We start from the raw sequence: 21,309 nt of genomic DNA on the forward strand, positions 1-21,309 counted from the left end.
ACTGACAATGTCTCCAATATTTTTCGTTCACTCTTTATTCAGGAATCTTCTTGATTTCTTCTTTATTATTTCTAGTATTTAAAGTTATACTTAGTGGGGAGGAGCAGGAAGAAAAATGTCAATTCCATCTTGTCCAGAGCAGAAATCTTTATACTATTGGGGCCTCTGGGTGGCTCAGTCAGTTAAGCATCTGACTCTTGATTTCAGTTCAGGTCATGATCTTAGAGTCCTTGGATTGAGACCTGAGTAGGGCTCCACTCTCAGTAGGGAGTCTGCTTGAGGATTCTCTCCATCTCCCTCTCTCCCTCCCCCACCAAAATAAATGAAATAAACCCTTAAAAAACAAGAAATCTTTATATATGCAATTTAAATCACATTTTAAAAGTAAAAAGATGAAATCAAATTTATTAATATATTATCCAATATACCCAAAATATTATTTAACATATATGTTGAACCACCATATTAGACAGTACAATTCTAGATATTTTCATTTATTATGTACACAGTAATTATGAGGATATTCTTGAAAAATATGGTAATATTTCTTCTTGCATAAATCCCTTCAAAGACTTTCCAATCGACAGTGGAAACATTCTAAAAATTCTGATCATAGCTTCCAAGGCACAGAATGAGGTAATTTTTCCTCATTTTTTCCCCTGTTGATTCTTAGTAACAATTCAGATGTTAGCTTAATTGTCACACCCTCAGGGAAGCTTTCCCCAAACCCCAAAATAAGTCAGGTCTCCCTGTTAATACCTCTCAACGTGCATTGTGCTTTTTTTGTACAGTCCTTATCACAAATTTATATAACATATTTAATTATGTAGCTATTTGTTTGTTGATTATATTCCCTTTTACACTGTATGCTCCATGGAAGCTGTATCTTATCTATCCTATTCACTACTGTATCCCCAGTGCCACGTACAATACCTGTTGTTCAAATGAATAAATGAATTTCACTAATTCAAATGTGGAAGCTGGAAACCAAAATCATCCTATTCTGAAAATGATAGTCACAGAACTTCTAAATGGTTAGTTTTAAAATGCATAAGGAATATTATTTTAAATTATTCTTACTGAAATACTAGCTCATTTCTTGTTTTATGGTATAATGAAATTTATATGAAATGCTTATTTGCTAGTATAGCCTATGTTCATAATCCCAAATGTTATCTCTCTAGATACTATTTGCAGTAGAAATATAAAATGGATTCCCAGAGAGACCCTATAAATTGTGTCTTAGGCAGACACTAGTAAGTATTATTATCTAACATTAGGTTGTATTAGATAGTAATATTATGCACTAATCTTAGATAATAATCAGAAATTAAGAAGTTTTCCTTGGTAGTTTTGTTCTTGAGTTCTCTTTCATCGCTGAATTAGAATATGATGACTGAAACTGTGTTAAAGAACTAGAAAGACAAGCATCCCTGATAGTGAACTTCAGCTTCCCATAATTTCAGTTATGGCCTCCAAATTGTTTCTTTAAGTTCTGTCCTACAGATATATTTCCAGCACCTTCTTGAATTATACAAGATAGGACAGAAATGTTTATTTTCACTGAATTTGTCTAGTATTTCCAGTAAGTTAAATTCCAGAGAAAATTAAAAAAAAAAAAACAACTATGTAGCCTTTTGCATCTTTGACAGGCAACCAAGTTGAGGACTTTCATTTGAAGAATATTGAGTGCATGTGTGTGCATGTATGTGTGTGTGTGTGTGTGTTACTCTATAGTCACCTTCAGTAAATTCTTTATTCAGAGTTGGGTTTCTCTTTCCATTCATCACATTTGGGATCAGCATTTACCACTTTTCTACCTACTTGAGATACGCTGGAATTTTAACTTTTTGTAATTCTCTTTCCCTCAAATTATAGTTAGAATATCACAACAGCTTAAATGTTATAAAATCTTCCAAATTCAAATATCAGTGTACACAGCTTAAATGTTATAAAATCTTCCAAATTCAAATATCAGTGTACTTTGGCTCATGTCTGATTATGTATGAAAACATATGTAGGTAGAGCTAATGTATAGAAATATAGGAAAGAAGATATAGATACAGAGTCAACTACAGATATTTTGAAAGATCGAGGAATACAGGCATTAGATACTATAATACTCAATCAAATCTACAATTCTTCCTTCACTGGGATTACTTTTCAGTAAAGTATTTCCACAATTGGAGACAGAATTCAGCGTATGAAGATTATTAGTCTGCAATTTAGCCCCAAACTTGCAATGTATATTGTTTTACTTTAATTTTTTTTTTTTATAAATGAATACAACAAAGACATTGTTACATTGGTTTGAAATACCAATTTTGACCAGAAAAAAAGATTTGGATTGTGTCCACCTGAGTTAATCCAATATTTCTAAACAATATACTGGTTAAGTCAGTGTGCCACAGTTGTTGTTACTTCTTTCCACATGGTAATTAGAAAGACAGGTGACGGTACTGTCAGCAATTTGGCTATTTCATGTAAGCAAATGGAGTACACTTTTTCTGCCATTTGAAAACATTTTGTTCACTTACCCTTAATAGTGGCAATATTTCCTTATACACCCAGTTTTAAAAAGATCACTCTAAATGATCCTCCTTAATGAAATTTTGTGGAGTGCCCATCAAGTGCATACTGCTGTATTAGGTATACTCCTTAGATAATTCCACCCATTACAGAAGATAAGATTTCCTATATGAGAATTATAGTCTCTTCAGATCAAATGAGCTTACACTGAATCCCATTTCAACTGAGCATTATTTGGGTTCTTGGTATAAATCACTTCACGAGTGAGCACAGTGATTTTAAAAAAAAAAGTCATCACTAATTTTTAAACAATTTGAGAAAATGAAAACTGCAAAGACTATTGAATATGCATTGGTTTGGAGTTGAGATTATCCCATTACCTCAGCCATGCCCTTCACCAAATTCCCTTTGGAATCATTGTGAGGAGGAATTATACGTCTTTCTCCTCATGCCGGCCAGATCAGACACGTTTTTGTATCAATGAAGTCTGTTTCAAAGGCACATTGCCAAGATGATAATTTACCACAAACAAAATAAACAAGACGGAGGATGGGATATCAGATCCTGGCAGAAAGCGTGGAGAATGCAGAGAACGAGTTCTCTCCCAGCACCATTGGTGCTGCCTCTGCCAGAGCAAACCATGGTAGCAAAAGAGTCCCTGAAAATTTTTTGAGATTCTTTTAGATTACAGATTTTATTACAGAATCTTACATAGTTACACTGTAAATATGTTCACACTAGATGTACATATATACAGCTGTATATATGCATGTTTGTGTGTGTGTACATACTACATATATATCTCTGGTTGACCCTTGAACAACAGAACACTCAGGTCCACTTACACTCAGATTTTTTTTAGATAAAAAACAGGGACAGTGCTGTAGATATACTTTCTTCTTCCTTATGATTTTCGTAATAACATTTACTTTTTCTTTAGCTTCCTTTGTTGTAAGAATACAGTAAATAACACATATAACACGCAAAATATACATTAATTGGCTGTTTACACTATCCATTAAGTCTTCTGGTCAATTATAGGCTATTAGTAGTTAATATTTGGGAGAGTCAGGGATCCCTGGGTGGCGCAGCGGTTTGGCGCCTGCCTTTGGCCCAGGGCGCGATCCTGGAGACTCGGGATCGAATCCCACATCAGGCTCCGGGTGCATGGAGCCTGCTTCTCCCTCTGCCTGTGTCTCTGCCTCTCTCTCTCTCTCTCTCTGTGACTATCATGAATAAATAAATAAAATCTTAAAAAAAAAAATAAAAAAAATAAAAAAATATTTGGGAGAGTCAAACGTTTATATGCTGATTTTTGACTGTGTAGGGGGTTAGCACTCCCCTACAAATTGTTCAAGGGCATATATATATATATATACACAAATATACATACATATATATATACACACACATATAGTATACATACATATATTATGATGGTTCAAAATTAACCTATAACTAGGATTATATAGTTTCACAAACAAAAGAAAATTTTTTTTCCTGCAACTCTCTCCTTCAGGCCTCAATATTTTCAGGGAGAAAAAAAAAAAGTACTAAAACTTTTGTCACACAGATTCAACATCAGCTCCAGCAGCTGTCTCCCTGTCACCAACAAAACAACAAAATAAATTATGCATTGTGCTTTTTAAAAATTCCTGGGGACAAAAGTGATTCGATCAATTTAAGATCCAATGAAGATGGCACTTTAATCTACTACCTCTGCTCTGCATATCAATGAGTTGTGTGCATGGTGGAGAGGAAGAGTTGCTGGAAGAACTCAAATAGATAAAAGATAATAGGACAGGGGAAGTTGTCAGTAAGTACCCAGAGAAGTGCTGGGAAAAATGACCCGAACTAGCCAGAATGAAAGACAGGATCTTCATGGAAATAAGGAAAAACTCCCAGATTAATCATTTGCCAACCATTGTAAAGAAAGCGTTTCAATCCCTGAGAAAAATGGAGCCAACATTAATAGAGGTGAGGATGACAGGCTCCGTGGAGAAGAACAGGAAAAGGCCTGTGGGAACTGGAGTTTAATACCCTGTATCCTAAGACATTGTGACATTGCGTTATGACGCAGCAGGCGAAATTACGGATGAAGGATGGATCCCAGGACGGGGGACCTGGGGAAAATAAGAGCAGCATGTCCTGGGTAAGTGAGGGCATGAAAAACTAAAAGCAGAGAGAAACTAGCTGGAGTGTAAATCCGCAGTTAGAGTTGGCAAGAAATTTAATCAGAGAAAGCGCTTAGGAGTGAAGCAGAGAGACACTCCGAGGACAAAAACCAAGGAGCCCCGTGGCTCTCGGTGGATCTCACTGGGAGAAGATCTGGGGAGGTAATGAGGTGTGGGCAGTGTAATTGAGAAGGGAACAGGAGGGAACTGAGATACATGAATAACCAACGTAGGGTTAAGAGACCATTTGGCAATTATTTTGTAGTAACTGGCTGGTGATAATTGGAGCTAGGAAGAAAATGGGATCTGCGGGTGTGACTAGACCCAAAGCAAAGCAAACAGATAAAGAGCTGCAACTATGAACATTGCACTGGCATAGTCCAGTTGTAGATTTCAATACATAATCACAGTTTTATTTGCATCAACTTCATTATACTTTTCACAATTGCATCACTCCTCCCCCCCCCCCCCCAGAAGTCTGGGAGTTAGATCTTGAACATGCAGTGTCTTGTTCTTTGTGCTTTTACACACACACCCCCACCACATGTACATGTTCACGCAATTGAGTTCAGATTGACATGTATCAATATTCAAATGGATGTGCCCTCTGTTCAATATGTGGTTCAGTTCTAGGTCTGGAAATGAGATGATCCTCTCTTTAAGAAACACACAATCTAGAAATGGAAGAGATGGCTCCTTTTAAAACAGCCTAGCAAGTTGGCAGTTGCTATCCTAGTAATGGAAACAGAGTAATGAGGGAGCCTACAGAAGAGAAGCAATTAGCTGCCATGGACAGGAAGTGCCACACTATTCCATCCAATTAAATAATTTGTATAAAAGAAGAGTTGCTCCCTATCACATGCCTGGATTATCATTTGGAGTAAATGTATCTACATTAGTGGTCCTGCCATTGCTAGTTGCAGAGTGACTCCCATCTCTTGTTTCTCTTAACTCTGCCTTCGCGCTTAGAAGGAATCTCTTCATTATACCTTACTTCTGAGTGTTCCAGTGGTTTCCTGCATAGTGTGCAGGTCCCACAACCTTCCTCCTGATGTTTGCAGCTGATGTGCCTCTTTGTCTTAAAAATAAATCCTGACTAAGTGTAAATAGTAAGATACATTTTTTTCTTCCTAGAATGTCTACAGTTTGTAGATAGATCATGGGATACTGCCATTCATGCACTCCATTATATTGAGGAATTAACATGGTCACAACGTTTTATCAGCAAACTTTTAAATTTGTTTACTCTTATTTTATTTATGCTACTTTTATTTTATTATTTTATTTTACTTTGGGTTAGATAGGGTTTGCTTTGGAGAAAATGAATAAGAAATACTGGAGGAAAAATAGAATTGCCTCCTGGGTTTTTTTCCACTCCAATACCCAAAACTCTTAATATTGCAGCTCCTGGAAAATAACAGGTGCTGCAGGTGCCTTTTCACATGATTTTGATTATTTAGGAGCCATTCAGTTCAATGTTGTGGCTATGGGACTGAATTTTTGGATACCTGGTGACAGAGTTTTATACAATAGGTGACACCCAACTTTAAAGTGACAGCTTTGATAATTCGTAGCTGATGATTACATTTCCTTTAGATGTGAGTGTCCACAGCACCATGAGTGCCATCGTGAGTGGCATGCTGGAAGGAAACAATTGCACAAATAAGCACTAGGCTTAATATTAGCAGCAAAGTTTCAACTTGGGCAATGTGCATCTGCCACAAAGAAAACACATGTGGCATGGTTTTATCATAAAACATAAACTTTCTAAGGTGGTAATCTTACTGAGAAAATGTTTTTATCTTGAACTTATAGCCGTCATAAAAGCTACTCTGGAAATTCTTCAATGGCCCAGCATTCCACCTATTTTATATACTCTGTGTCCCACAAAAATCCAGTGAGTACTGAGGTATGAATATTCATCTCAAATATGAAAACATTAAAGCTATCTTGAACAATAGCTGCTAAGAGACAATTTTACATGGACTAGAAACACTCTCTCATTAATGCCTTCTACATGGTTGTTTTCCAGTACACATAGCCTGACTTACTAGAACAACAGATCCATTATAGATATAAGAGAAAAAAGTATTTCTGCAGAAACTACGTTTATATTTATTGATCCATATTAGTTAACCTCCTTTTAAAATATCTGTCAAAATAAAATAAAATAAATAAAATAAAATAAAATAAAATAAAATAAAATAAAATAAAATAAAATAAAATAAAACATTTGTCCATGCATCTCTTGCTAACTGAAAGTGAAGAAGTGGAATGGATTTGCTCAGGGGAAGCAAAGGAGGGAGGGAAGGAGGAGTGACACAGGTCTATGTGTATTTACCAGCCTGGGGACCTTGCAGGCAAAGCAGCACAGGCCTGAAGTGATAACTTTCAGGCCGATCACTTTCTTGTTCTGACTTGGGGAGGCCACTTCCTGCCTCTGAAATAGGCATCCCCCTATGTGAAATGGAATGATGGTATGTGCTTGAGCCACATCACAAGCTTGCTGAGAGAAGCGAGTGAGAACATTCTCCTGAAAGCACCCTGAGATGCCCAGAACAGCACCCTGCCCGGTTCTGACTCCAGGATTCACATGGGTGACTTTGGACTCATTTGCCTCACTTCTCTCTACCTGGTTTCCAGATCTGGAGAACCGTGGTGCTGAAATCATCTCCTCTTAAGGAGCTGTTGTGAGGATCGTATGAGATCATGTGTGTAAAACATTTAGCAAAGCACCAAATCTGCTGTCATAACCCAACAGATGACTCCATCATTATTCTTTCTGTCTAAGCATTGAAAGTTTACTGGGGAAGCAATTTGACTGAATTGCAATCCTTTGCGTTTCTTTGCAGTGTATGCTGTATACACGGGAATGGTTTTTATGGTTCTTACTGTGTCTTTGCCCTTAAATCACATGGATTTCGGCAGATGATTTCCATTCATTAGGGTGCTCCTGGAACAGTATTGTTTTTCGTAGCAGAGGGAGAGCTTGCTTCGTTGATCGATAGCAGCGAACCTCCCTGGGATTATGTCACGTGATGAAATAGGCATTAAAACAACAACTAATGGGCACCTCCTCTTTTTGTTGCTTGCCTTTGTTACAATCTCTCTGGTGCAATGCTCTTGGCATAACTCAGGCAGCCTGCTAGCAATGCCAAGGCTAGCACTGTGGTGAAGAAGTGAAACAAATCTCTGCTAAAAGTTTTAACCAGATTTCCTCCATTTAAAAATGATGATTTATGGTTACGAGTCCTCAGTTTAATATGCATTAAGAATTCAAATGCTATTGCGATAATTTTTTAGTAAAAGCTGCTTTTTAGGACTACCTTTGCACATTTTCTTCACAAGCAATAATTCTTCATCTGTGGAGTAATTTATTTCTTCTGGTTTTAATATGTTACAGATGAATGGTTGTATGTCTTTCCTGTTAGAGCATTACAAGACAGGCCACTTTTGCATTAGGCTGGTACTACAACAGATACCTGTGGTGCTCTTCATGGTTCATGTGGTACTAATTTAAATGGGAAGTTGCACATATTTCATTGAAACACTTGGTAAAGCCAGCTTTCACAGAAGGGTGCAAATGATGGACTGTTCTCTGTGTGCAGCCGAACTGCTTTAAATGTGTCAGAGAGGGTTATGGATCATTTCATTCACCCATCAACTCTGGTCCGCTGTGTGTACAAATCACAGCATAGTGTCATCCAACAGAACATTCCTGACAATACTAGAACATTTATAGTACTGCCATTTTTAATAGGAGTTCTGCAACCCCGCTTAAATAGTATTACCTCTTTAACACTTTCCTTCCTGACCCTTTGCTCCAGCTGGCTTGGCTGAGGTTGTAAGGTTGACTGGGGTTTATTATCACCATTTAGTCTTGGTTAGAGAGTGTTTGGGTAAATCTCACCTCACACCACAGTTGGGTCCTAACTTGAGCGATACCTATACTCCTATTAGGTGCTATATGTACCTCTTTCTTTTATCAAAAGCAATGCACTGATGTCTCCGTGGTTTGTTCTCAGGCACAGTGCCCCATAGCATCTCAAACAGGCAGCTCTGGTTTCCAATAAATAAATTGAATAAGTGGACTGTAAGTGTTATTTGATTACTAAATCCCTTGCTTTGCCTTTAGTATTATTAGCTAAGAAAACTAAAGCATTCCATGATTATAATTTTTTTCCTAATTGTGAGACTCTGTCAATTGTTTTAAGATTTTGTTTTATTAGGATAAAACAGCTTGGGGACTACTGAAAATAAGTGTATTGAGGTCTGTTTTCCCCAGCTTAAATTATAGGCTTCTGGACAATTGGGCAAAAACCCGACTCAAAATGAAATGACAAAGATCCCACCTAACACTGTCTATACTGCCATCACGAAAGAGAGAGATACATCACATGTATTTTGGGAACTCATGGCATTGTTTATATATATATTTTTTACTTGAAGTGTAATTGGCATACAACATTATATTCATTTCAGGCTATTATTTATGTTTGGATGCTTATTTCAGCTGCCTGGCTAGTGATACGAGTAGTTGCTTTTATGTAAATTGGTAAAGAAATGTGGTTTACAAGTTAAAGCTCATTGCTGACTGAAAGAATCTAAGACAAGTTTTAAAAATGATATTATAAATATGGAGAACACTAAAAAGGCAAGATGAAGCAGATTGGCTGATAGCCCTGGGATTCTATGTAAAATACTAATCCAGGTCCTGGAGTAAGACTGTTTTGTTGGAGTAAATGGAGTCAGACATAATGCAAACATTCAGAGATCACCTGCTAGGCAACCCTCAGAACTGAAAAATTACAACCTCAGGTAAAAAGTAAGCAACATCCTTCAAAAAAAAAAAAAAAAAAAAGTAAGCAACAGATATTATTCATAATTCTTAGAAATTAGCTTTGCCTTAGCCGCTGTATTTATTTACTGGAATAAACAGGAGCAAAATTACCCGAAGAAGGGTTCTATTTGGGATGCATGGGTGGCTTGGGGGTTAAGCGTCTCCCTTCAGCTCAGGTCATGATCCTGAGGTCCTGGGATCAAGTCTCGAATCAGGCTCCCTGCAGGGAGCCTGCTTCTCCCTCTGCCTATGTTTTTCCTCTCTCTGTGTCTCTCATGAAAGAATAAATAAAATATTTTTAAAAAGAAGGGCTCTATTTGGAGCATGACTCTCTCAAATTTGAGGTTTATTGTATCATGAAATCTGTGAGCCAATGACCCTTATTTTCCAGTTCTCTTTTGAGGTGAATATTTAGTCAGTGTATGCACTGTTAGTTTCAGTCAATAATATGAATATGACAAAAATTGGAAGAGTAATGCCATCCTGTGGCCTCCAGGGAGATTCTGGCTGTGGTAGGACCTCAACTGCACAGCTTCTTGAAATGAGATGGAAATAGTGGGATCTATCATGAAGAAGGAAAGAGGACCTTGAAAATCCAGCCTGGGGGATCCCTGGGTGGCGCAGCGGTTTGGCGCCTGCCTTTGGCCCAGGACGCGATCCTGGAGACCCGGGATCGAATCCCACATCAGGCTCCCGGTGCATGGAGCCTGCTTCTCCCTCTGCCTATGTCTCTGCCTCTCTCTCTCTCTGTGACTATCATAAATAAATAAAAATTAAAAAAAAAAAAACTTAAAAAAAAAAATCCAGCCTGTAGCAAAACATTAGAACATCCTAGCAGTCAATGAAATTTTAAGGTGAAAATACTCTGTGATTGTGGGATAGGAAACACAAATATTTTCCTGTGTAATTAAAGTAAACCGAAAGATAACTATTGATCCCTCAACCATTTCTGTTAAGGCAAGTGATACAGTAATTTGGTATTGCTTAGAATCAGGAAAGAACTATTCTCCAAATATATCTGAAGCATGCTTTCTCCCAAATAAATGAATATGCTACTGATCAATGACATCGAAGTATCAGGAAAATCAGTATATTCAGTATTCTTCTGTTGTTTCCTTGAGTCGTCAGGGTCCAGAAGTGGTCTCCAGAGATCGTTGAGGTGAGGAGAGTTTAAGAGGTCTTGGGTGGAGGGCACCTGGGTGGCTCAGATAGTTAAGCATCTGCCTTCGGCTCAGGACATTATCCTGGGATCCGGGGATCGAGGCCCACATCTGGCTCCCTGCTCAGCCTACTTCTCCCTCTCCCTGTGCTTCTCTCCCTATTCCTTCTCTCCTTCTCTCTCTCTCATAAATAAAATCTTTAGGAAAAAAAAGAGGTATAGGTGGGATTCGGGGAACAAATAATAGTGTTACTGCCTCTGGTCTACCTCCCCTCAGAGGCCAGAAAAGGGAAGAGGCTCACAGGACAGAAGTCCTTGCAAAGGTGAAGACAGACTGGTAGCAAAAGTGGCGTATGGGCCCAAACTGGGATAAAGCCTCCCCCAACTTGTCTGTTTCTCAACCCTCTCATCCAGACTGGGGCCTCTCATTGGCAGAACCCTACTTGAAGCCAGAGAACAGCCCATGAAGGTTAGCTTCCAAGCACAAAGCCAGGCAGACAAGTGTGGAATAGCCATCTGGCTGGAGAGAGAGGGAACTCACAAAACAACAGGCAAAATAGCCACATAGGAAAGCAATATAATTTAATTATCTCTGTTAGATAAGCCAAACAACCACAATCAAAACACTCTTATAGTCACCTTTTCTTCCCATCCTTGTCTCTGGCTGTTTAAATCCTTAAAATCACCTTACAGAGCCCTATTTGGGCAGGTGGCATGTTAGAGCCTATGGCTTTTTTCTACTGAGGTTCCTCATCTGAATTATGGAACACAAAACATAATTTTAGGTCATTTTCTCAAGTCTCCCAAGATTCATGACTGCTCCCACCTGAAGGAATGGGAGAAAAAATAATTTATTACATATGGTGAATGCTATTGGCATTAGTATTTGATTTCCCAGAAGAACCCAGAGGATAAATGCCAGAGAGCCAATGTTCTGGATCTTTGATGGAACTCCTGATATGTGAGTGGCTCCTTTTCTGACAGAGGTCCCATTCTGTCACTACTGGACTCTCTTGTTGGTGAAAACACATCGTGGCTTTGCTACATCTTGTGAAAATAAATGTTTTCAATAGAAATACCTTATTTCCCTGTGTCTAATGCAGAGCAGGGGCAAACTGGTGGATGAGCAAGTGAGTGAATGAATGAATACATTGACGTTTGGGCTGCTAAGTGAGGTCAGAAACCAACTCTCAACTAAAACATGGAAGCAACTTGAAAGAAAATCGTGGACACACAACTTATAATGGGCTTTATTTTGGTGATTTAAAGAATCAATTTGGAGAGGTACTTAAATATCTCTTTAAAAGGAGCAACACAGTCTTTCCTTTAATACCATCATTCCACTCATGTGTTTGTCATGATTTTTTTTTTTTTTTTTGCATTCCATTTATTTCCTTCCTGTGTCTTGAGTCGGTTAACTTCCTTAAATGGCCAATTTTCTAACTTTGAGTGTCATTTGAATCCATGTGTTGGCCACTTTCCCAATCCTTCCAAACATAAGTGCTCAAATTTAATAAAATGCATGGCTTCCCATCTGTGTTTTAATATCAAACTTCTAGAGAAATCAACATGTGAAGAATGTTCAAGGCTGTCAGAAAACATGGTCATGTTAGGGTGAAAAATTGAAAGAAAGATTTGAGGAGGAACCAAAGCAGAGAAGGCCTGTGTGTTCCTTCTCGGGCTCTGATTTTTCTATGGCTGTGCGGCAGCACTGAAAGGCAGCTAACACTCCCCATTGAATAGGGAAGGGCATAAATTCAAGCCCTGAATGTGTGAACTGCATTGTACCCTCTTTGTGAGCATTTCTGAATGCTACCCTGTTGTAAGCATTTAATTTCATTCTATAATAATTCAGTTGCCAAAGTCTTTGTCCTGGCTGCCTAACATATGCCCCAAAGGCTTGTTTCTTGCAAGCAGATGCCATTAAATATGTTTATTAAGCTTAAAGATAGAAAATACTACCTAAACCTGCATGTATGTTGTATTACAGTTTCAAAATTTAATGAAATATTCCCTTAAGAAAGTATTACATTGATTTCTATGTGGCATCAAATCATAGGCTTCCATAATTTCAAGAACTAATTAAGCAGATAGAAAGTAGTGCCTGTGGCTTAATCCTGTGATAAATCTGCATGAGCCCCAGACATGGGGGCATCTCTCCTTTGAATTTGCATTGGATCGACAAAATAAACTAAGTTCTGGAAGAAATACTTATTGTATAATTATAGTTTAAATATATGCACTAAAGTAATTATTTCAGTAAACAGGACTTGCAGACAATTCATGGAACTACAAGAAAAGGAAGAGCTGTGAATTCTGTAAACTGTAAATGCTTTTCCTTAGAAAGAATGTGCAATAAGCAGGTTAGAATTGGCGAAATTCCTAAGCAGTGAGAAAATCTCTCACTTGTTTCCCATTGATATGCCACAAAAGAACCAAACTTGGAAACCAATGTGGTTTTTCGGGAATAACTGAATAGAACCCTCAGGGGCATGCCGTTTTCAGGAGTTGGCACGTTGTTCAGTTTTGTCCAATTATCAATAAGTGAGAGGGATTAGCTGTTGGTAATAGCGCAATGGATAAAAGGCTCAGGTCATAAGCAGTGAATTTTGAAAAGTGAGAGTGTACTTAGGGGGGGAAAGCTTTTCTAAATTAGCAATAAAATGAGATGATTAGGTTAACTGTTTAGTTTCTAAAGTAGGTAAATCCTGGTGATATGAATTATACCCTGAGTGGTATGTCAAGGTTCATCTAACTTTTATTTCCTTACTGAAAAATAATCACTTAGGCCTTCGTCTAACAGGCAACAGAAGACCCCGAGTAAAATTTAAAATGCCTTTGGAAATGGCAGAAAATGACCTTGAGGAGAGAAAAGGACAAAGACAAACAGAGGAAAGCAAAACTCTGAATGGTTAATATAAAGTTTAGATTCAGATTAATGATTTTCTTTGTTTAAATGCCAGTGCTTGTATTCACATGAAAATCTGTCCTTAAAAGTACAGTTAGAATGCATCAATCCTTAAATGCTGCATACCAGAGATAAATGAAAACTCATTGTGCCAAAAAAATGTTGATTTATGGCTGGCAGGAGCTGACTACTAGCTTTTCTATCATCATTTTGGGGTATCAGTTTAACAAGAAAAATGTGCAAAGATAATTAAGAGAGGCAGAAAATTATGAATTTAGAATGCATTTTGAGACGTTTCTAACCATCCACACTATTCACATGGCATGAACTAAAGATTAAAGGCAAAAAGAGGTGAAAACACTTTTAGTTTATTCCTCAGTCATTTAAAATTAACCTGTATTCACAGTACTTCAGTGGATCATATTTGCCTCTAGGAGGTGATCCAGACTTGATTGGGGTGGGGGTGGGGGTCACGATCAAAGCCGTCCAGCTTCACTGATGTCCTAGTACATGTGACATTTCACCATCTTGCAAACACACTCTTCAATAACATCAGGAAGATCCAAGAAGTGTTACTTGTTGTTGTTTCCTTTTTTTTTTTTTTAGAGCTTTCCAAATGCACAGAGAAAGCACACAGTTAATATTTGTAAAAGCTTAGCAATAGAAACCCCAGCCAATGGAACATTATGTGAGATCTGACATCACGTGTTGTATAATTAACCGACGAAGTCCACCAGGCATTCTCTCTTTTGTATTGTGTAAGACATAGCAGTAGTTGCAAATCCAATTCACAAGCTGTCTGAATGAATAATTTGTGGGAGGAGTGAGGAGAGAGATGCTAGTATTGTAATATATTTTCATTTAAAAATGCCACCTTTTCTGCAAGCTGGGCCCCTGGACTTGGCGAGTTTCACTTCAGTACATAGAAATTGATACTTCAAGTTAAGTTAACTCTCTAAACAACACCACAAACATGGAAATGTCCGATGGGTGTTTCGTCGTTAAAAATGACTAATTTAGTGAGCTGTCTCTTAACTCATTTTTTTTTTTTAATTGTAATGAGTGTGCCTAGCAAGGAGATTAAGGAGCTACTTCTGTCTGCTTTGTCTCTGAGATTTGATCTACAAGGGGAAAAAAAAATTGGAATAAGACAGATGGGGGATTCTGTTTTATGGAGAATCTCCTGGTGTTACATAGTTTCAGTATCTTAAAATTCAGTATATTTGAAATTAACTATATTGGTGCTAGAAAAAGAAATGCATAATGTTACCCTTTTATCAACAATTGCCCCGCCTACTCCAAGTCACCCTCTTACCCTCTACTGCAGTGACCTGTTAGTAGTACAAATAGTACATCTCTCTCTATATATATATATATGCATTTAGTTAGTGGACAATCTCCTTTTGACCACTTAAGATATAATTAAGCCTTTGTTGGAAAAGAATATGTCCTTATGTAAAGTTTGAAATTTAGGCTAAAGGTTTGGTATATTTTAGGTATATAGCCTGGGACATGGCAAACATTTGCTAAACAACTCATGCTCATTGGCAAGCATTTTATGAATAGAGATAAGACACTTACACAAAACAAATATAAGAGAATTCGGAGGGAGGGGGGAAGTGCTGTTTGTTGTTGGAGTAAATGAACTTTAAGTAATAGAATCATTTATTCTGTATGGAAAACCTCCAAAGACTGAAGTCAAGAATGCCAGAAAGAACACCAAAGTTCACTTGTTTCAAGAGTTTGCATGTATATTTGACAGACTTTTTTTTTTTTTTTTGTGCTGGGCACATGGTAAACAAGGAGATGGCCTGCTGCATGCCCCCAAACCCTCTAAACTATGACTCTTGTTAATGAACTGCAAAAATGTGCGGTGCATTGCACCAGACACCACACACACCACCTGAGCCTCAGCATTACCCTCCAAGGTAGGTACAATTAAACTTAATTGATATGTGAAGACAGTAAGGTTTAGATAGCAGCAGTAACTTGCCCACATCCACAGTCAGTGGAATACCATAGCACGGTAAGCAAGTTCATATACTTTTCCATTACTACTAAAGGATAAGACTAAAGCCTTGCCCTTGGAAGCCTAATGGGAGAAGAGGAACAAACTTCTCAAAGGGAATGCACACCCATGTGAAAATTGCTCTAGTCACAGACTCCTAGGGCTTTCAGATAATAGCACAATGCAAGAAGATGTGAAGTTCAGAGTTAATTCTGAAGGATAAGTAAGAATTTCCCAGAAACATGGAGCAAGAGGGCAGTTTGTAGGCCAACTAGCAAGCATGGCGATGTTGATTTCTGTGGAATGCATACATTGTGAGGGCAAAATGGCTTACTGAAGCCCAGACAGTATCATGACTTTTGTTTTTTATACTATCCCATGATTTGAGAAAAATATTTCAGGGGGCACCCAGGTGGCTCAATTGGTGAAGGGGCTGACTTGATTTCAACTCAGGGCATGATCTTGGGGTCCTGGGATGGAGCCCCAAGTCAGGCTCTGTGCTCAGCGGGGAGTCTGCTTGAGATTCTCTCTTCCTCTCCCTTTGCCCCTCTCCCTGCTTGCACATGTGCACATGTTCTCTCTCTTTCAAATAAATAAATCTTTTTAAAAAATCTTTTAAAAGTAAAAAATACTTCAAATTCACTCATATAGGACAAGCAGATAGATGTACATTTCAACTCCCCTCTCTCTCTTTTTCTCACTCTCATATCATTATATGTATATATATTTGTGATATACATAAAATTACAGATGAGTAAATTCTCCTTTCCATAGAGAGGTAGACAGTTGTCCTTTCATTCAGTTCAGAGAGTTCAGATAAGCTGTTCTTATTGTTGTTGCTTTTCTTTTATTAAAAATTTACCATTATTTATTGTGAATGGTAATGTAGTTTAAGGCAGTCTATCATTACAAGCTAAGGATCACAGCTAATATATTAAACCTGCGTAATCCGGGTTATATTAATATAACCGGTTATAATATATTAATAATTCATCTCACCTTAAGAACAAATTAATTTTATTTCAAAAAGTCAACTTCTCTAAAGAAGTCCATTCTCACTATACCTTTAGCTCATTTCCATTCTTCCTTATGTATATAATTGTGCTTTCAAATAGCTGCAAACATTTGGAAGTTCCATCTTGGCATACTATCCTTGACAATGTTGAGTTCTTGATGTAAGCATCGGATTCTTTAATCATTATGTTTAACTTTCTGTTAAAAGATAACATTAATACAGAAACAATTTCAGATTATAAATGGAGAGCTCAGTGAATTTGCACTGAGTGGGAGGGCCATCCAGATAAAGAAAAAGACCATCACCTAACCTAGAAGGTTCCTTACAAGCATTCTTCATTTTTTCCTATAGCTTCTCCATGGTGTCATTATATTTTCTGTAGTTCCTATAAATTGACTGTTGTATCTAGAGGCTTAATCAGATCTCTTTGTTCTCTTTCCTTCCTTGCCCCTCTTCTCCCCTTTCTTTCCCTTTTTGGGGGCTATTTAATTCAAAGTACTATGGGTCTCCATCAAGAGGCATATTATATTGAATTCTCCCTGTTTGTGAAGTGAGCAACCACTGCAATGAATGTGAAATTCCATTATTTTGTCAGGGATTGAAAATATTCATATTCTAATTTTGTCATTTCTTATTCATTTCTTATTTGGAATAATTCAGTAAATAGTACATGCGTATTTGTTTTAATATTGTTGCTTTGATATCTTCATCAACTTAATGACTTAAATATATTCAATATGTTTCAATTCATTGCCTTTATATTTATTGATGTTCAAATTATCCCATTATTTGTAATGAGGACCCTTACAGTTGACACAGCCCTTTTGACATGACCCTCTGTCATCTTTGTTAGATTCCTTATTATCTTGTTTGATAAGCTCTTCATGCTTATTTTGTATATCCCTACTCTCTTCTCAGGGAGCTCTGGAGGTAGTATTAGAAGTCAATGTTTTGGGTGCTGGGGTGCTTGTGATAACTGAATTAGTCATTGTTTCTAGGCATTTTCACTGGGCAAAGGAAGGACAGAACTAAATATATCACAGGTTGATACTGATACTAGCAAATGAAATTCAGGATTATAAACTCGCTTTTACTTAGACTCCTCCATATTACAACTTTATTTTGTCCTTCCTCCCCAGTGGGTTCCCATTCTCAATGACCTTGGGAATAATGAAATCAGCATACCTTATGTTATTCATTTACCACATCATCTATGATACACATAACAGTTTTATAAAAATAATACTGACACTACCACCAAGAATATAATTACAAGAAACAGTTTAAGATTTCTTTTTCATATTCTCAGTGCACTAACAACGTACAGTTAATTACTATTTTAAAGTTTTAAAGTTTTTTTACATCATTCTTACCTGATAGTTATAACACTAATCGAATGCATATTTACATTCATGGCTTCTTAAAATTTAGGGATTGTTTTTAGAATTTAATTTTCTTTTACAATTATATATTTGAATGATTCTGACATCAAATTTCAGTAAAACATAGTATATAAAAGAAATCCTCTAAAGGCATTCCTATAAGAAGCTACTTTAAAGCTACCACTTGGGTAACACAGTCGTTAAGCGTCCAGCTCTTGGTTTGGCTCAGGTCATGATGTCAGGGTCGTGAGATAGAGCTCCACATTGAGCCCTGCACTGGGCGGCGTCTGCCTGAGATTCTCTTTCCCTCTCCCTCAATCCTCCTGCTCATGCTGTCTCTCTCTCTCTCTCAAATAAATAAATAAATCTTCAAAAAAAATAAAAATAAAAATGCTTTTACAATTTAGCTTTTTATTTTTTGAAAATATAATTGTACATCTGTATCTGCCTATTATCTATCCTCTTGTCTGTCTATCTATATCTCCCTTCCTACCTAGTTATCTCCTTTCATAAATAGTAGCACACTATACATACTTTTTTCTACTTTGATTCACACTTACTAAATAGCTTGGAGATTGCTCATTAATATATATAGTAATATTCATTATTTATTTTCACAACTTCCTAAAGTCCACTGTGTGAATGTGCTAGAATTGATTTGGTTGGTCCAGTTGGAATGATGGACATTTGAGTTGTTTCCAGTCTTTTGCTCTGTTTTCTGCAGTGAACATCCTTGTGCATAAGTCTTCCAATATTTTTTGCGAGGCTAAATTTTAGGCAGTTTGCTAAAATTGGGACTACAAAGGCAAATGTAGGTGCATATGCACTTTTGCTGGAGATTGCTAAACTCTTCTTCATGGAATTTGTAACATTTTTATACCTACTAGCAATGTATAAAAGTCTCATCAACAGAAGGTTTTACTGATTTTTTTTTTCATTTCACCAACTAATAGATGAGAAATGATTTCTAGGTATGGGTACTTTAGAATGCAATCTTTTGGGGATGCCTGGGTGCCTCAGCAGTTGAGTGTCTGCCCTTGATTCAGGCCATGATCCTGGGTTCCCAGATTGAGTCCCGCATTGGGCTGCCCACAAGAGCCTTCTTCTCCCTCTGCCTGTGTCTCTGCTTCTCTCTCTGTGTGTGTGTGTGTGTGTGTGTGTGTGTGTGTCTCATGAATAAATAAATAAATCTTAAAAAAAAGAACTGCAATTTTTCTATCATGAATAAAGTTAAGTATCATTTTGTAAAGTTAAGAGCAATTTGAATTTTTCTGTTGATTGCATCTTTATTTTTACAAATGTAATTAGAAACAAGCCATTTGTTTTCTTTCAAATATTTTTATTTATTTATTTGAGAAAGAGAGACAGTAAGCACACAGAGAGGGGGAGAGAGAGAAGAATCTCAAGGTGAGTGTGAAGTCTGACACAGGGCTCCATCCCATGATCCTGAGATCGTGACCTAAGCCAAAATCAAAATCCAGATGCTCAACTGAATGAGCCACCTGGATGCCCCAGAAACAAACCATTTCAATAATATTCACAAATATGTACACATACCACATATGTATGTGCACTAATGCATATATGTACATATACACATGTGTAGAGTGGGAAATATATGTGAACATATGCATACATGCATATGCACATGTATGTGAATATATATTTATTAGCATCTATCTCTAAGTTACTACTTACTGCACACAAGGGTGTGTTTTGTATTTGTGAATCATTGAGCTATAAACTCACTATTGTGCTTTCTTGTGTTTGTGATAAACTCCTCTGTAAAATGTAAAAACAAATATAATAAAATAGAAATTAATTAATTTTTCCCTAATGTAATCAGAATATTAGAAAAGCCTGTATGTTGCTTAATTGGGAAAAGCCAGAATCTTTCCCATTAAATCAAGAATAAGACTAGGTTGTCCATAATTCCCACTATTTAATATTACAGTGAAGTAAACTAGTAGATATGTCTTTCCTATCTTTCGTATCAGGGACACATGATACCAATATGATTTATCATTAGTGGTGTTTACCTTGATCACCAGTTAAAACAGCCTGATTTCTCTACTGCAAAATTACCAGTTTTCTCAAATTACTAGTTTTCCACTCTCTTCTCATTCAAAGTAAGTCACTCAGTCCAGATCTTGCTCAAGTAGACAGACGTTGAATCCCATCTCGTGCTGGGAACAGCTTCAATGAATTGTGGCCGTGTATGAAAACAACCAAGCAATTGGTAAATATAGGGGAGATATTTTGAGGCTTTGCAAGCATACTATATCCTTTAAAGTTTCTCCAACTAATTTCAACATTGCCTGATGCCATGTTACTGTGGTATTCTAGTAGAAAATTTCCACTTAGTGATATTTAGTTTCTTCTTTCACTTATAATCCAATATTATATTTAATATTCTTCACATTGATCATGAAGACATCTTTCAGGTTGGCTTCTGTGTCCCATGGCATGCCTTCATCTTTTTTTTTTTTTTTTTTAAGCAATTCTTTATTGTCTGGCACTACAAAACACTACAGTCTTGTCTAGTGTCTTGTGTTTTCTCCTTCCCGGAGCTACATTTAGGCCTTTCTCCAAAGAGCCTTGGTTTCTTTTAATGAAGAATGTATAAGAAACCAACATCTGGGTGCTGGGTGTATATATGCTGCTACTGGGGTGTTGCTGTTTTTGGGACCCCTCAAGAGGCACAATTAGGACATATATGCATTTATACTAATCAGCATATACACTTCTATCTATAATTATTTCCACATCTGTTTATTTATTATACCTTTGTATATTAAAGTGCATAGGAGTTAATACTGAAATCCCTGAATCTAATTCAGGCCCATGCATGGTCTATTCTAGCCTTTCTTTCTTGTTGCTTGTAATTTTTTCTCTGTTATAGAGAAACTTGGATTCTTATTGTCTAGATTTTATTTGCATGTATTTTTTACTTCTACTGTCCATGAGAAATTGTTTCTGAATTGTTAACCTGGACCATCTGAGAAACAAATTTAGCAACTTGATGGCAATGTTTATATGCAGACCTTTTTGTTTTCAACTTTATAACTTCAGGTTAAAGCACTTTTTTCCATGGTTGTTTAGTTCAACCTCTTTTTCCTCTGTTGCAGGATTGCAGAGTTCTTGTCTCATGGAGTCAAAAAATGAAATCTCACAGGCACAAAAGGATGAAGTGAAGTGAAAGTTTTTTAAGTGAAAGTGAGAAGAGAAAAAAAAAATCTGGAGTGAGCAGAGTACCAAATGAGTTGTTGTGAGGGCTTTTATGGATGATCTTTT

General features: G+C 37.0%; 1 long non-coding RNA gene across 1 annotated transcript in view; it reads left to right on the forward strand.

Annotated features, from left to right (window-relative positions):
* The first annotated feature begins 4,622 nt into the window (after window positions 1–4,622).
* LOC144323048 (uncharacterized) overlaps window positions 4,623–21,309 on the forward strand; it is a 33,816-nt gene continuing 17,129 nt past the window's right edge. The window contains exons 1-3 of the long non-coding RNA XR_013388596.1: window positions 4,623–4,681; window positions 6,519–6,612; window positions 15,414–15,538. This is a non-coding gene — a long non-coding RNA (uncharacterized LOC144323048). The remainder of the gene's footprint in view (window positions 4,682–6,518; window positions 6,613–15,413; window positions 15,539–21,309) is intronic.

This window comes from Canis aureus, chromosome 11 (assembly GCF_053574225.1).
Source record: "Canis aureus isolate CA01 chromosome 11, VMU_Caureus_v.1.0, whole genome shotgun sequence".
NCBI lineage: Eukaryota > Metazoa > Chordata > Mammalia > Carnivora > Canidae > Canis > Canis aureus.